Below are 16611 nucleotides of genomic sequence, written 5' to 3' on the forward strand. Positions count from 1 at the left end.
TTCCATCCTGCTAGACTGCCAAGTGTGTGTGACCCTAGGGATATTACTGAGGTGTGGTTTCTTCTCCTAGGAAACTGAAATAAGAATAATACCAATTCAGATTTGTAACAAGCTGTACATTCACTCTTTAAATAATATTGAGTCCTCTTAACCTACAGAATCTATGAAAAAGATTTAATTAAAAATATCTATGTATATGAAATTAATTTAGAGAATTTGAGAGGGTCATTCTCTCTTACCTTGGTGGGCTTTACAAGTATCTTTCGGAGATGGATTAAATCAGAGATGGGCACCTAAAGTCACAGTAAGCATAAAAAGCCTTTCCTTTGAAGGATGAGGCTCTGCTGATTTCATGGTTTCAGGCTTCTGGTTTCTAGTACTTCAAAATAAGAACTGTGGTTTAAGCCAGTAAATTTTTCTCAATAGCTCAAATGAAGAAATATGGTATTGCATGTGTATTGTGAAATATGAATGATATACTGCATTCAGTAAGTTCATGGAAGTTATTATTCTGTCAGATCAAAACAGTATCGGAGCCTGCATATGGAAAAGGATCATTACTTAGAGTAAAGTTTGCTATCCACCTGTTACTTTCTTGCCTAACATTCTACTCTATATTTCGTTAGATAGTTTATTTTTTTACTTATGACAGAAAGTCTATACATGTAAAGCATTACCAACGTGACTTCCCAAATGTGAATTAGCAAGGATGACACCAATGAGCACACCAAACTGGACATAGAAATGTCCATGAGACCTCCAAGCTGTACAAAAAAGTAAAGGTGATGGAGTTAGGCTGGGGACAAGAGAGGTAGTCTTCCCAGAAAAAAAAAAAAAAAGAACATCAATTACTTGTTAAATATAAAATGGTTAGCTCTGAAAGCAGGTATACAAATAACTTTATGTGGACTCAGCAGGGTTTATTTGGTAACACACACACATATATAATAACAATTAATGAGAAAGGAGGCTATAAATTTGAAGGAAGGGGGGATTTATATTCAGGAGGGTTTGTAGAATGGAAAGGGAAGAGGATGTTATAATTAAATCTCCGTCTGTAGTAGAATGTTATTTTAAGATGTGTTACTTTTGTTTATGTTGCATTTGTTTAACACTGTGAAGCTGTTACTATGCTTGTGTAAAACACCTAATGGTCTAATAAAGAACTGGCCAATAGCAAGGCAGGAGAAAGGATAGATGAGGCTAGCAGGCAGAGAGTATATATAGAAGCAGAAAACTGGGAGGAGAGATCTAAAAATCTAGGAGCCAGAGAAGGAGGGGGACTCGAGGGGCCAGCCACCCAGCTACACAGAAAGCCACAGAGTAATAATCAGATGAAGTACCCTAGTAAATAACTCAGTCCTTAATGAGATCAAAGAGATTGTCTGTTGGGCCTTGAAGAACAAGTTGTATAAACTGTCTATGTGGACACATGAGAGTGTGTTGACATCAGTGATCTGAGAGTCAAATGGACTATTACCTAGCAAATATGTAGAAGACATAATAATCTCAAAACATGAAAGAAATATATTTTGCCACTGAAGTGAGCTACCTTGGAAACAGTCTTCCTTACTGACGCTTACTGAGGTTAATATAAGCTGCAAAAGACTCTGAGGCAACCCAGTAGGACTCTGACCAGTATCCAGTCAAGCTATGTGAGAACTCCTGATGCACAAGGACTGTGAGACAATATATACACACCACTTATTGTATCCAGATTGTGTTATTTGTGGTATAGCAATAGGAAACCATTAAACCAACTCTCTTAAGGAATTTTCATTTAAATATAATTTGTCAGAGAAACTGGTACTGAAACCTAGTAGAGATCTTGTAGTGATGATGGACAAGAGGGTTTTGGATTCCTGAGTTTTTCTCAAATATTGAAAATATCCTGACTTTACATCCTCTCCATATTTATTTCACCTATTGACAATGTTATTATTATTTCAACTGCAAACTAGGAAATCCAGCCATTTCTTCACTTTCATGCACATACATTCATGCATATGCACATAAAGACAGACCACACAGACTCACTGAGGTACATGTTAATTCAACAGATGCATATTATGCACACATGTAATCATTCACACGCACATAAAAACATGCACAGTACTGCATTAGCCTTATAGCATGTATTATCTCCTGTTTCACCTCCATGAAAGTGTTTTTACTCTCCATTTATGCCTATTTTTCGTTGGTTTGTAAAAGATACTTCTGGTCAAGTGCACTCCAGTGGTTGTATAACAATTTACCGTTAACAGATTTATCATATCATAAGCTAGCATGAAGTCAGTACTTTAATGTTAACTGCTGCATTATTAATGGGGGATATTTTGCCTTTCCAGAAGAACCCTGAGTTTTTTGTGATCTGCAGTCATTATAGCCAATAAATATGATGTGGGTCAGATTGGAAATGCAAAGGACTTGGTGAACTCTGAATGACTTAGATGTGCTTTGAACATTTTCCCCCATAGCTGCAAGATTCTGTTTCAAAAATAGTGTCTTAGAGTTTCAGAGCAACTGATTTTAATGCCATAAATGGTTATCCTCACATAAGGGAAGAAAATTGATTTATTCGAAGGATTTTTACCTTGCTACTTTCATATCTAATTCTCTAAACTGTATTAGCTGATTACATAGTGACACAGTTTGAGGAAGGACTACTGATTAAAAGTTCAGTAGGTAAATGCAAATCCAGGCAATTTATTTAGAACTGACATATCAATTTCTCAAGTTGAGTTAAAAAAATCTCTTTCATGAATTAAATTCATATTCTCATACATTTTGTGAAATGGTTTTATAAGTATTGTTGAATAAGGGTGAAAGACTAGTTTGAAAGTTTAATATTTTTAAAATAGATAGCCCATAATGATTATACAAATGCATAAATAAAATGGATGAAAATAGTAAGAACAAGGAGATTACAAAAAATGCCCTGACCAATACATAAGTAATATTCAGTCATATTATAAAAAATTAAAAATTCAAGTCAAAGTTTACTATCAAAATGAGCAAATATTTTCAAAAATCAGTCTTGATGTGGAAATGATAAAATAAGGAAACTGTCTAGAAAATTTATGTATCAATGCACTTAAAATCCTATGCAATACACAATTTTTGAGAGTTATTCTAATTTATATTTCAATAATTTCCAGAAGACAATGCAACATAGTTACAAATTCCAATAAACAAAGCAGATAAATGAAAGGAAATTTAATTCACAATCAACTTAGAAAACACTGTTTTGAATGTTATATAATTTAATACATATTATGTTATTCTAGCAGCAATAATGAATAAATTTTGCTATTTTATATTAAATATAATCTCAAAATAATGCTTAGCTGTATGCTTTTAGCCTGAGTTATGATCTGTATTTTACATCTTTATGAACATTCATTTGAATTATTTCTATGTATGAGTATAATACATGTTCATTATAGAAAACTTTGAAAGTATAGCCATAAAACAGTAGGAAAATGTAAATTTAGTATTTTAACATTAAATTATCATTGCACTATGATGTATGTGTGTGTAAATATATGTGTGTATTCTACTGAATTTGCAAATGTTCCATCATTTTCTTTCTTTCTCTCTCTTTAATATAGGGTTTGTGAAATCAAAGATAATTTCTTAATATTTCAGGTATTAGGTGATAGAGCTCATTTAGATACAGAGCATTTAGAAATTGTCTTGCTTTATATAAACTCAACTAGATATTAAACTGATATGCAAATATAGACATCTTTAACTTCATTTTACCAAGTCTTTCTTCAAAGTCTGGAGGTAAGTTCAAAGCAGTATTAGACTTCATGAATATATATGTGTCTATAACATTCTAATGCCCCATTTAAAATGAGGGAGACTGTGTGAAATTTCTTCTATTTTTCTTTCCTTTCCAAATATTGTAGTTATAAATTACATTTGTGTGAAGAAAAAAAGAATTATACTTAAGCCTCTTTTAGATTTATTTATGTTTCTATTTATTTTTGTGTGTATTAGTGTATCTCTGTGTGTTTCTGTATGCCACGCTGATGTAGGTGCTTATACAGGTCAGTGACCTTTGAGTTCCCAGAACTAGAGTTACAGGCTGTTAGGAGCTGCCTGATGTGAATATTGGGATTCAAACCTGGGTTTAAATACTCTGAAAGATAAATATTTAATATTTAGGTTTTTGAGAGTATATAATTACATCTCTTTCCCCTTTCCATTCATTTCTTTAAACCAAACCCTTTCATACAATCCTCCATGCTCTTTTTCACATCTGTGGCTGCATTTTTGTTGTTGCTACCCATACAACACACAATACACACACATACACAAACACACATATGTATTTATGTAAGTTTATGAAATTTGAAGTAATCAAAAAGTTAAAATTTAATATATACTACTTTTAGTCCAATAACAGGGAAAAAATAAAAAAAAAAGAATACAAAGTAAAAAGCAAAGCAGAGAAAAATCCTACGTGTACACACACCTCCACACACACTGAAATACACAAATACAACCTGATCCATCTGTATAATGATACTGCCTGCATGTTTTCAGGGATGACCATTAAGTGCTGGGAAACCTATTGATACAGCCTTCCCTGGGGAAGATTATTTCTCCTGCTATCAACATTCCTTAATTGCTTATAATTCTTTCTGCTAGGTTGGTGCCTCATAAACTCTCCTCCTGTCCATGGTAACAGGTCTATTGTTCTTATCCTTGCTCAGCTCATTTTTAGGTAGTCTCTGTGTTGTGACTTTATAGGTGTAACTCTGGCATTTCTCAGAGACACAATCTTGCAAACTCCTTTTCTGTTTTCTGCCCCTCTTCCATGATCTTAGGTGCAGATGTGTGTTATAGATGTATCAATTACTGCTGGGATTTGCAGCTATTCATTTTAATTAGTTCTGGTTTACTATAATGGTCTCTGTCATATATATGTATATATGTATACGTGTGTGTGTGTGTGTGTGTGTGTGTGTTTTGTGTGTGTGTGTGTGTTGCAAAGAGGTGTGAACTACACTTTTCTGTGCATGTAAGGACAACTATTTAGAAAATCGTTAGGAGTTTTACTGGTTTAGTCAAGTAGTGATTCTAGATTCTCCTCCAAGATACACAGCTTCACTAGCCCTGGGGAGTTGACTAGGTTTCCAGTAACAGGAAAGGATTCCCTCTTGTTGAGTGGGTCTTAAGTCCAATTAGATAACTATTTGTTAAAGGTAAGGTGTGTGTGCCACGGCTGTACCCTTGGAATTATTGTGCTCATCATTGCTGCGTGGTGCATAGATACTGTAGCTGGGTAGGAGTGTTGGTTGTGTTCCTACTTTGGAAGCTTGTATGGTACCTTGTAGTACATGAAAATACTCTTACTTGCTCAACTATCCTTTCAGCCCCCATTTAAATGGATACTTAGAGAGGTTTTCTTTCTTTCTTTTTTTCTTTCTTTCTCTCTTTCTTTTAAAGATTTATTTGTTTATGTATACAGTGTTCTGCCTGCATGTATGCCTGCAGGCCTGAAGTGGGCACCAGATCTCATTACAGATGGTTGTGAGCCACCATGTGGTTGCTGGGAATTGAACTCAGGACCTTTGGAACAACAGCCAGTGCCCTTAACCTCTGAGCCATCTCTCCAGCCCCTAGAGAGGTTTTCAATACCAAATGAATCTTTCTTTTTTTTTTTCTTCCAAGCTTTCTTTTTTCCTCAATCTTTCTTTATTTTCTCTTTTTCCTTCCTTCCTTCCTTCCTTCCTTCCTTCCTTCCTTCCTTCCTTCCTTCCTTCCTTCCTTCCTTCCTTCCTTCCTTCCTTCCTTCCCTCCTTCCCTCCTTCCCTCCTTCCTTCTCATTTCCCTCCATTTACCTGCATTCAATTTGAATATACTTATCACATATCATTTTACGTCCTGTGTTGTCTCAAGGGGTAGGAATGAAAAGAAGATAGCTTCCTATGTGTCTTCAAAAAGGATAGATTATTTAATTATTTATAATGAAATATGACAAATGATGTAATAAAAATAAAATAATATAAAAATGCTTATTAGTAACCTTTGATGATATCAGGAATAAAAAAGTTTTATAAAGTAGTTTGTAGACAAAATTTCATTTAACCTAAAATTTAAGGAATTTAAAAAAATTAGACAGTGACTGCTTCAACCTAATAAATTTTTGTCTTAATTTTACCTCATTAATTTTTGACTCTTTTATGCATGCCCAGTGTCCACCTAAATTTCTGAGATAAAAACACTGTTTAGTAAATGCTGATTTAATAAAAGACAAAAGTAGTATATTGAGAAATCAAATTAGTTTTGTTTGCAGTTGAGATAATCAGAACAGAAAAATAAGTTTTAAAATCATATCATTGACTCACTGTGAATCCTTGATTGCCTATTTTCTTTCTGTTATGTTTTTTCTTCATATTAATTTTTATTTTTTGTTCTCATTATTGGACTAAAAGCACTGTATATTAATTTTTAACCCTTTTATTTTATTTTTACTTATTAAAGCTTCCATATTTTTTAAAGTTTAATGACTTTTGAGGTATCATTATATATAACCTTGTACATTTATAAGTTATCATTGATCATTTACTTTTTTTCTGTGAGGAAATAAGTCCAGTAAGTGTAAATAGAAATATATAAAATGAATGGAAAATTGAGTATTAAATATTTACCTTATGAATTACTTAAGTAAAACTTACATATCCAATTCAGTGTGCATATGGACTATACAGAGATTTATGGTACATTCATTAGGAACCATTAAATTAAACAAGAAAGAAGTTAATTTTAAAATGTACTCAAAAGTCATTTGATAATAGGAAGATATAATACATATGAAATCACTAGACTCATAAATTGATAATTACAGAAAGTAACTAGAAGATGCTAATTTTAAACACTATGGCAACAAAGCATCTGAAACTGTCATTCAAAGTTGTTTGGGACCTAGTAAAGAAAATGAATGTTTTAGTCTAATTAAGAATTGAGCCTACCAAGATCTCCTAAGGATTTTGTGACTGAAATGGGTATCAGATATATGCTTATATCCATTCAAATTAGTAATGTCTCAATTCCTTTTTACTGAGTATTAATTGTCTTAGTTTTTTTAATTTATTTTTCAGGAAATAGGATAATAAAAATGCCAAAGGTAAATAGGAATTGAATGAATGCCTTCCTTCCTTCCTTCCTTCCTTCCTTCCTTCCTTCCTTCCTTCCTTCCTTCCTTCCTTCCTTCCTTCCTTCCTTCCTTTCTTCTCTCTCTCTCTCTCTCTCTCTCTCTCTCTCTCTCTCTTTCTCTCTCTTCTCCCTTCTTCCCTTATGTGTGGTGTATGTGCATGTATGGGAGTTTACTTACTTTTAGGGACCTGTCTGAGGACAGATATTGGTGTTGAGATCTGTTCCTCAATTCCTTTATACATTTGTGTTTGTTTGAGATAAATTCTGTCAGTGTAATCCTGGTTCAGCATCTGAAGTTTTCCATTTTGACTAGACAAGGTAGTCAGTGAATCCCTTGGTTCTTCTTGTGTACACCCTGTATGGGTGTGACAGAGATCTTTCAAAATGTCTTTTTTTTTACATGAGTGCTGGGTACCTTTGAAACTTTGAAAATGAGAAATCTATCTGTTCTAAGCAATTGGGATGATTTCATGAAATAGAATATTTTTTAGGAAATGAATTAAGTAACACACAAACACATATATATTCAAAATTAACACATCAAAATTTAGAGTATTAAATTTCTGAACAGAAATTTAGTTAAAAACTGATTTATCAAACATTGACTTTAATTAGAAAGTGATTTTCAAATTTTATGAGTTCTAATTTTTCTGTACATGTAAAATATAGAGATGACCTATTACAGAGCAACATAAGAATGTGAGTTAATACCCTAGCATAAAATGGTGGATGAAATATAAGTTGGAAATCTCTTAATATTCCCAGCACTCACATTTTACTTGTATCATTTGGCTAAATTCATAGAGCATGATAATCAGGATATGAACACAAAGAAGGAAATAGAGATATATGAAAATGTACTAAAAAATAAAACCCTGAATGTACGCTATTTTACCTGAGGTGTTCAACTGGTACTTCCCACTTGTAGGAGAATGTATACTACATAGGAAACAATACACAAAAGGAAGTAATGAAGAGAAAATAGATGTTAGAAGATTAACATAAAATAAGGCTCTAGATTATCCACTGTCAAACATTTTCAGATCGTCTGTCCAATAATAAATGCAAGTTAGACTTTGCCTTTTAGAACAGCTAGATTTCGAATGGCTGGTCACAGCAAGAGTTGACAGTGATCTAGAACTTTCACACATCAGTGAGTGGAATGTGTAAATGTAAAAATGACTTTGGAATGAAGTTTAGTATTTTGATAAATAGATACACATGTACCTTGTAGAGGATCAGTACTTCATATTACTATATTATTAACCAAGAGGGAGATACCACATTAAAACAAAGGGAAGAGTTGTTGTGAGATATATGGTGAGTGTAGAAGAATCATTTGCCTCATTCATAATAACCACATGTAGAAACAACTCAACTCTAACTGGGAAGTTTCATAGAAAAACATTCAATTTTAAAAGTAAAAGATATATTCTTTAATATGTTTTATTAAAATTTGATGATGATAATGGCACTGGATTCAGAATAAGATTTCTAATATTGAGAAAATCCAAACATCATTCCTTCATTTCTGAGTGTCATGGAAATCTTGAGTCCTTTGAAAACTGTGTCAGCTCCATGGAATTACAGACATGTAGATAATGGTCCTAAACTTCAGAAACATGTTCTTTTTCCTTACTCTTTAGCTCTTGAAAAATAACTTCTCTGTATGAAATTTTCCTCTGAAAGCAGATTTCAATAAACATATAATTTTTAAAGAATAGCGAGGGCTAAATCAGATCTGGAACATTGGATAATTGCTCTGTCCTAAACATTGTGCTAGTTGAGCTATGAATTTGTCTAACCACTAATTTCAATTTTAGCTTTGGCTAACACTAAAATTTACAATGCAGCATAATGGAATCTTTTAAAATGTCACAAAATTTTCTGATATTCTTGAGATGAATGATGCTTTCCTCAACCTCAAGGGTAAGGAAATAGAGGAATTAGAATACATTTGAACTCATTGTGCAACATAAGAGGACAGACAACATATGCTAATAGTGATAATGCTCATCACATCAGATACATTTTATTTGATGACTGAACTAGCTGCATTTTAGTTTTTCACTACTTAAATCACTTTAAATTAACTTTTTTATTAGTTATATATAATAAGACTAAATAAATAAATCAAACTCTTGGCACTTAAGTTGCAGTATGAGAAGAACAACTTTAGTACTGTCATTCCTAAAACTTTTACTCTTCCCACTTGATTATGTGTATCATGATACTTAGATATGTCACAGAACAGGGAGAAATGTCTTTTGTGTGCATGACCATGTAAGTAGAAATCTTGTTGCCAAATATAAGACCTGGAAAAATGGACTCAGCTGTTCTAATCCTAAATGCCACAAAGAAATAACTCACTATATATATGTATATACACATATATATGTATGTATTTGTGTGTGTGTACAGAAAACAAATCTCAAATTACTCCTGAAAACCTAAAATTTCAGTATAATTGTCCAATTGCATTAGTCAATGCATATGTGAGTTAGATCATATGAGACAGCTTCATGAAAGTACTGTAGAGACAGTGGCAAACCAAGTAAAATAATGCTAAAATGCTTCTTTTCCAATGGGAGTGACTGTAAACAGATAAGGAAAATATAACATGGCAGACAGGTAAGAAGAATGGAGATATAAAACAGAAAAGGTAAAGGGACCACAAGGCTAATGAGTGATGTCTTCAGCGGTACAGAAAATGCAGGAGTAAAAAGAAAGGACAATGTCAGAGTCTTGAGGTGGAGTGAACAATCACAGCAAGTCACTGAACAGCAAAATATGGACAGACTAACATCTGCTTCGGATCAGAGGTCAGATTTTATAATTCTCCTCTCAGATTTATGATGTCCTGAAGGGTCTTAAAATGAGTCACCTTTTATTAAAGTCAGGCTTTGTTAAAAGGGAACTCATTGAAAGAATGGGATGCTTTTTCTCTTTCTTAAGAAAAATATTTCTCTGTTAAGATTCCCACACATTTTCTTGGCAAAGTCTCAGTGTAGGATGTGGTATTAGTTTACATGTGAACTCACATTTCCCAGTACAATTGACTGTTGGTGGCCTCTGGAAACCTTTCCCATACTTAATCAGTTTTGGAGATTTATATCATTAGAAGAAGAGTTCAAATCAAACAAAAAATATCTTCATATATGGAATCAGGCAATTAATATCTGAGTATTACACTATTCCTTTGTTTACATGATACTCCTAAGTTTCTAAGTCACATCATCCCTTGCTATAAAATGCAGTACACTAAAGACAGCCTTGCCTATTTTCTTCAATGACTAGATATCCTACTGGCACAGAGTTAATCCCATGGGTTTGAATGTTGATCATGAGCTTATTTCCAAAATGCTCCTTCAAATTATAAAAATAATTAAAAACCACCAGATAATTTTAGTAGATAAACAAAAAGTATCTAATTGACTCAACATTCTTAGATTCAGTGTTAAATAGCTTGATCTTCCTACTGTTTACTCTGAGAAATAAAGTGTGACATCTTTTTATTACTACACTTTTCAGTTAAGATTATTAATTGAGGGCCAAGTGGTTGTGGTGGGAACTTTTAATCCCAGGACTTGGGAGGCAGAAGCAGGCAGATCTCTAAGAGTTTGAGACTAGCCTGGTCTACAGAGTGAGTTCTAGGACAGCCAGGACAACATAGAGAAACCCTGTCTTGAAAAACCAAACAAACAAAAAGATTATTATATGAAAAGTTAACAAATTATAAAATAATGAATCATGTTGACATCATTTACTTTCACTGTACTTTCTCTTTCTTTTTATTCATGCTCTAATGATTACCCCCAAACATAGTTTCAATAGTATATTAAGGCTTAATTTTCCCTGAGCCTTGTTGCTTATATATTACATGGCAAGAAATTAAATTATGTTGTATGCATTATTTTTATCTTTTCTTAATATCTCTGAAAAATTATCTAAGATGAACAATTCATCATTTAAATCTTAATTTAAGGTATATTCTCTGAAATGAAGTTGTCGTAAATTATTTTAAACTTGTGAAATTTGTCAGTCACACTCTGTCTTAGTTTTCCACTGCTGTGAAGAGATATGGTGATCAAGGCAACTTATAGGAAAAAGAGGTTACTGGGTTAAACAGTTCCAGAGGATTAGATGACATGATCATTGCGGTAGGGAGCATGGCAGTCGTCAGGCAGGCATGACACTAGAGCAGTAGCTGAGAGTTTACCTCCTTACACACAAGTAGGAGGCAGAGAGAGGTAACCGGAAACACCATGGGTTTTTGAAACCTCCAAGTCCACCCCCAGGGACACACCTCCTCTAGCAAGGTCACACCTTGATTCCTGCCAAATAGTTCCAACAACAGGGACCAAGCACACAAATATATGAACCAATGGAGTTTATTCTCTTTCAGGTACCCACAATCCACTCTGTGGCTCTGATTAACTTGAGGCCACATTATAATACAGAATACGTTTAGTCCAACTTCAAAAGTACTCATATTCTTTCACAATTCTCAACACTGTTCTTTTCTTTTTTCCTTTTTTTCTTTTTATTTCTTCTTCTCTCATATAATACATCCCCACTGCATCTTCTCTCCCATCTACTCCTTCCAGTTCCCCTCCCCAACCTCCCCTCTTCCCCTGCTCCTCTATTTCCCTTTTAGAAAAGAGTAGATGTTCCAGGGATATCCACTGAAGGTAACATAACAAGTTACATTAAGACTAGGCACAAATCCTCATATCAAGGCTGAAGTAACCCAGCAGGAGGAAAAGGGTACAAGATCGATCAGGCAAAAGAGTCAGAGACACCCCCACTCCACTGTTGGGAGTCCCACAAAAGCTCTAAGCTAAACAACATGTGTAGAACCTAGCACGGAGCCACTAGACTCTGTGATTGCCATTTCAGTCTCTGTGTGCCCCTATGAGCCCTGTTTAGTTTAATCTGTGGGCAATGTTCTTATGGTGTCATTGGCTCCAACAATCCTTCTTTACTCTCTATTGTGGCTTTGGGTCTCTGCATCAGTGTCCATCAGTTACCAGAAGAAGCTTCTTTGATGACAATTGCGCTATGTACTGACATATGCATATAGGAGAATATCATTAGGAATCATTTCATTGATATTTATTTATTTATTATTTGTTTGTTTGTTTGTTTACTGCCAGTCATGTTTAGTTCTACCCTAGATCTTTGGGCTATCCAGCTTTCAGATCCTGGCCATCCAGGCAGTGTTGGGCATGGGTTCCCTCTTCCCTCTCATGGTATGAGCCTTAAGTTAGACTGCCATTGGTTGTTCACTTCTATGCCACCATTACTTCAGCACATCTTTCAGGAAGAAACATGAGAAGCATCAGTTCTCATCAAGTTATAAGAGACAAGTATTTGAGAAAAAAAAATGGAGTTTCTGGGAACGATTACAAGTATCCCATGCAAGACAAAATGAAACTATAAACTATTAAGAGAATCATCAACATTATGAGAGAGAAGAGAGCAAGAAAGCTGTGTGGTCCCAGCAGTATTCTGATCTTTGAGGTCCTGAGGTCCACTGGTCTTTGCTGGAGACCCATTGGGCAAGCATTCATATGCTGATCTGAAACTAGGCCACATGACTCCCAACATCTCTGGGTCTGTAGATTGTAGCATAGTTATTATTTACTTAGCAGAATGGGTATGTTGTCATTTGTGTTATTGATTTTAGTCATCCTAACAGGTGTAAAATGGAATTTCAAAGTAGTTTTGATTTGCATTTCCCCGATGGCTAAAGATGTTGAGCATTTCTTTAAGTTTTTCTCAGTAGGTTCCTCTACTGAGAAGTCTGTTTTGATCTGTACTTTAGTTTTTAACTAATTGGATTATTTGGTTTGTTGATGTCTAATTTCTTGAGTTTTTTATATATTCTAGATATTAGCCCTCTGTTGGATGTGGAGTAGGTGAAAATAGTTTTCCATTCCATAGGCTTCCCTTTTAAAGGCCAAAGTCTCTTTTCACACTCAAGGTTATCTCTTAGTTGTAGCTGCCTATAAAATCAAAACAAGCTACATACTTTCAACATACAATGAGACAGACTGTACATTAGCATTCCAAAATGGAGGAATTGGAGAACAGTAAACAAACACTGAACCTGCAAACAATCAAACAGGACAAAAGTCAAATCATGTATTTCATGTTTGATATCAAGGAGCTTAGATGTCTCAAACCTTGTAGATTTGCTGACTACAACACACTGCTCTTTTTGGCTTGGTTCCACTCCCTGTTTGCAGCGCTCCTTGGCAGGTATCTCACAGCTCTAGTGTCTAACACAACCCAGGCTTCATTTCACAGCCTCAAGCAAATAGGCTTTTTAGAACACCATGCCAGAACTTCTCTGCCACACGGCTGGTCTCTGCAGCTTTCCTTAACTGTGGAGGAAAATTCCATAGCCCTGTACTCCTGCGTCCCTTTTGTCTCAGAACACTGTAGCCAATGCTGCTTGCAAAGGATGGAAATTGGCCCTCTCCTTGAATTACATCCGCATGGGCTTTGAATTGTTACTTTCCTTTGTTGAACAAGCTTCACTTTGTTTTAGGAGCAGAAGATTCTTTAGACTTTTTTTTTTTTTTTTTTTTTTTTTTTTTTTTTTTTTTTTACAAAATTAAAGTTTAGCAAGGTCCTGGGGCCTTGTCATGAGGGCAACACTCTCTTTATTCCATTTCACATCAAAGGTTTCTTTAAATTTATCACCTCTGAGAACCAGCCATGGTTCTAGCATTAAATTTGCCGGTGTTCTATGTCTCCTCAAACTGTACATTTTGCTGTGAACAGATATCATGACCACGGCCACTAACAGAAGAAAAAGTTTACTAGCCCTTACAGTTTCAGAAGGTGGGAACACTACCATCATGCAGAGAGCAGAGCAACAGGCAGGCAGGTAGGCAGGCAGCAGGCAGGCAGGCAGGCAGGCAGGCAGCAGGCAGGCAGGCAGGCAGGCAGGCAGCAGGCAGGCAGGCAGCAGGCAGGCAGGCAGGCAGGCAGGCTGGAAGGCAGGCAGGCAGGCAGGCAGGCAGGCAGGCAGCAGGCAGGCAGGCAGCAGGCAGGCAGGCAGGCAGGCAGGCAGGAAGGCTGGCATGCTGCAGATATTACTCTGTATAAATAAAATGCTGATTGGCCAGTAGCCAGGCAGGAAGTATAGATGGGACAAGCAGAGAAGAGAATTCTGGGAACAGGAAGGCTGAGTCAGAGAGAGGCTGCCAGCTGCTGCCGTGAAAAACGAGATGTAAGGTACCAGTAATCCATGAGCCACGTGGCAACTTATAGAGCAATAGAAATGGGTTGATTTAAGATATAAGAACAGTTAGCAAGAAGCCTCCCACGGCCATACAGTTTATAAGAAATATGAGTCTCTGTGTGTTTACTTGGTTGGGTCTGAGCAGCTGTGGGACTGGCGGGTGAGAGAGATTTGTCCTGACCTTGGGTCAAGCAGGACCAGGAAAACTATGGTGCTCTGGTGCTCTAGCAGTAGATGAGAGATAATATTATCCACAATCAGGAGGCAGAGAAAGCTAATTTGAGAATGGCATGGGCTTTTGGAATCTTTAAGCCCGTCCCTAGTGACACACCTTCCTCAACAAGGAGACACCTCATAATCCTCCCCTAACAGTTCCACCAACTATGGACTATGTATTGGAATATATGAGTTTATGGGCATCATTCTCATTTTTATCACTATACTCATTCTCTTCATCCTATTCCTCTTTTTCTTTCCATCTGTAGCTTTCATCCATTATTTCTTTCATGCTACTATATTTAAAAAAAATCTACCATGCCCCATGCTGTATGTGATTGTGCTCTGAGCTATTTCTTTAAGAAATAGTTTTGTAGCCAAAGTGAGGTGAACATGAGATAAAGAGAAAAACCAAAGCTGGGATTAAGGAATATATCTGACAAATCTCCATTCACAATTTGTTTGAAATATCAAACTGTAATTAATGTTTTGATTAAATTTTATGTCCTTCATTTGTTACATGAATTTATGTTTCTATGGTAGATTAAGGAAGAGTAGAGTAGTAATTGTAGCCCAAGAGATCCTTCCTTAGACAGGTGAAGATGAAATTTGTATTCTCTGATTGAATCACTGACCGTAAGGCTACATTGGAGCTGTGTGTTCACTGATATAGTCTACATTACAAGATATATTTATCTTGTAATAATCTTGTAAATATCTTGTAATATTCTGTAAAATGAATACTATGTTATCATTTTAGCATTGTTAGAAATTATTAGTATTGTTGAGGGATATCAAGGTTTGAAGGCCATTTATGCTAAATATTCTATGTCAATTTCATTTCATGAAAATTCATTATATAAACTGGTGTTGCTAATTTTTAATATAAAACATCATAATAAAATGATTTTTTTCTTTAAACATTTTTTCAGGAACACAAAACCCCATCATTGTCCTATTATGGAGTCACTGTACCTCTAAGATCAAATATGGTATATATATATAATATATAAACTATTTTATTATGTATATATAAATATATGCTATTTTAATATCTATCATGCATACATATATATGGAGGGGGAGGGAGAGAAAGAGAGTAAGAGAGATACCTTTATATCTAGATTTTATCATAACACACATGATGCTTCAATTTTTATTTAAAATTACTATTTTTCATTGATAGAATACAAGGAAATAATTTATATTCATATATTAACTCTGTGTTCTGCAAAGAATTTTAAAAAAAGAAAGAGATCTAAATCTTATGTAAGGTATGGTGGCCTTACTTTGGCAGATGCTCTCTAAGAGAGAAGAAGCAAATCAGATATTATTGAATATGTAGAGTGTTAAGGCCAAGGTATGAGGCAACAGATCAGGAGCACTGACTGAGGAGGACTTGATTCTGAGTGCTGTGAGTTCAGGAAGGAACTTCAGAGGAGAAAATATTGAACTGGGCAGTTAGAATTTCCCATGTAGAACTGTATAAATTAGGCCAATTGTATAAAACATGAACATTTTCCCTACAATAATAGTGAAGCATAAAAGCTCTGTTAGAATTTTGATAATTATTTTATGATTTTAAAATAGGTTAACTAGTCATCATCATATTTGAGATATTAAACTGAACTCTTATTTATATTCCTGTGAGTTAGCTTGTTGTACATCACTTTCATTTGTTTTCTTTTCAGTGAACCTTTCTGAAGATGAAATTATTTATTTACTTACCAGTTACACATAAAAGGATCTTAAGCTGAGATTTAATTTTGATCAGCCTTTGATTTGCTAGACAACTATATACATTCAATCTTATGCTGTGGGAACTATTGTTCTTAGAAGAAATCAAAATCTTCCGCTGAACATCAATTGTGTCCATGTCTCAGAAAATTTACAGACAGCTTTTACTTTTGTTTATAACAGTCAAAATCAGCACCATGTCATAAAAATGGAGGCACATTTCTACATAGCTT

Source organism: Peromyscus maniculatus, chromosome 13 (assembly GCF_049852395.1).
Source record: "Peromyscus maniculatus bairdii isolate BWxNUB_F1_BW_parent chromosome 13, HU_Pman_BW_mat_3.1, whole genome shotgun sequence".
NCBI lineage: Eukaryota > Metazoa > Chordata > Mammalia > Rodentia > Cricetidae > Peromyscus > Peromyscus maniculatus.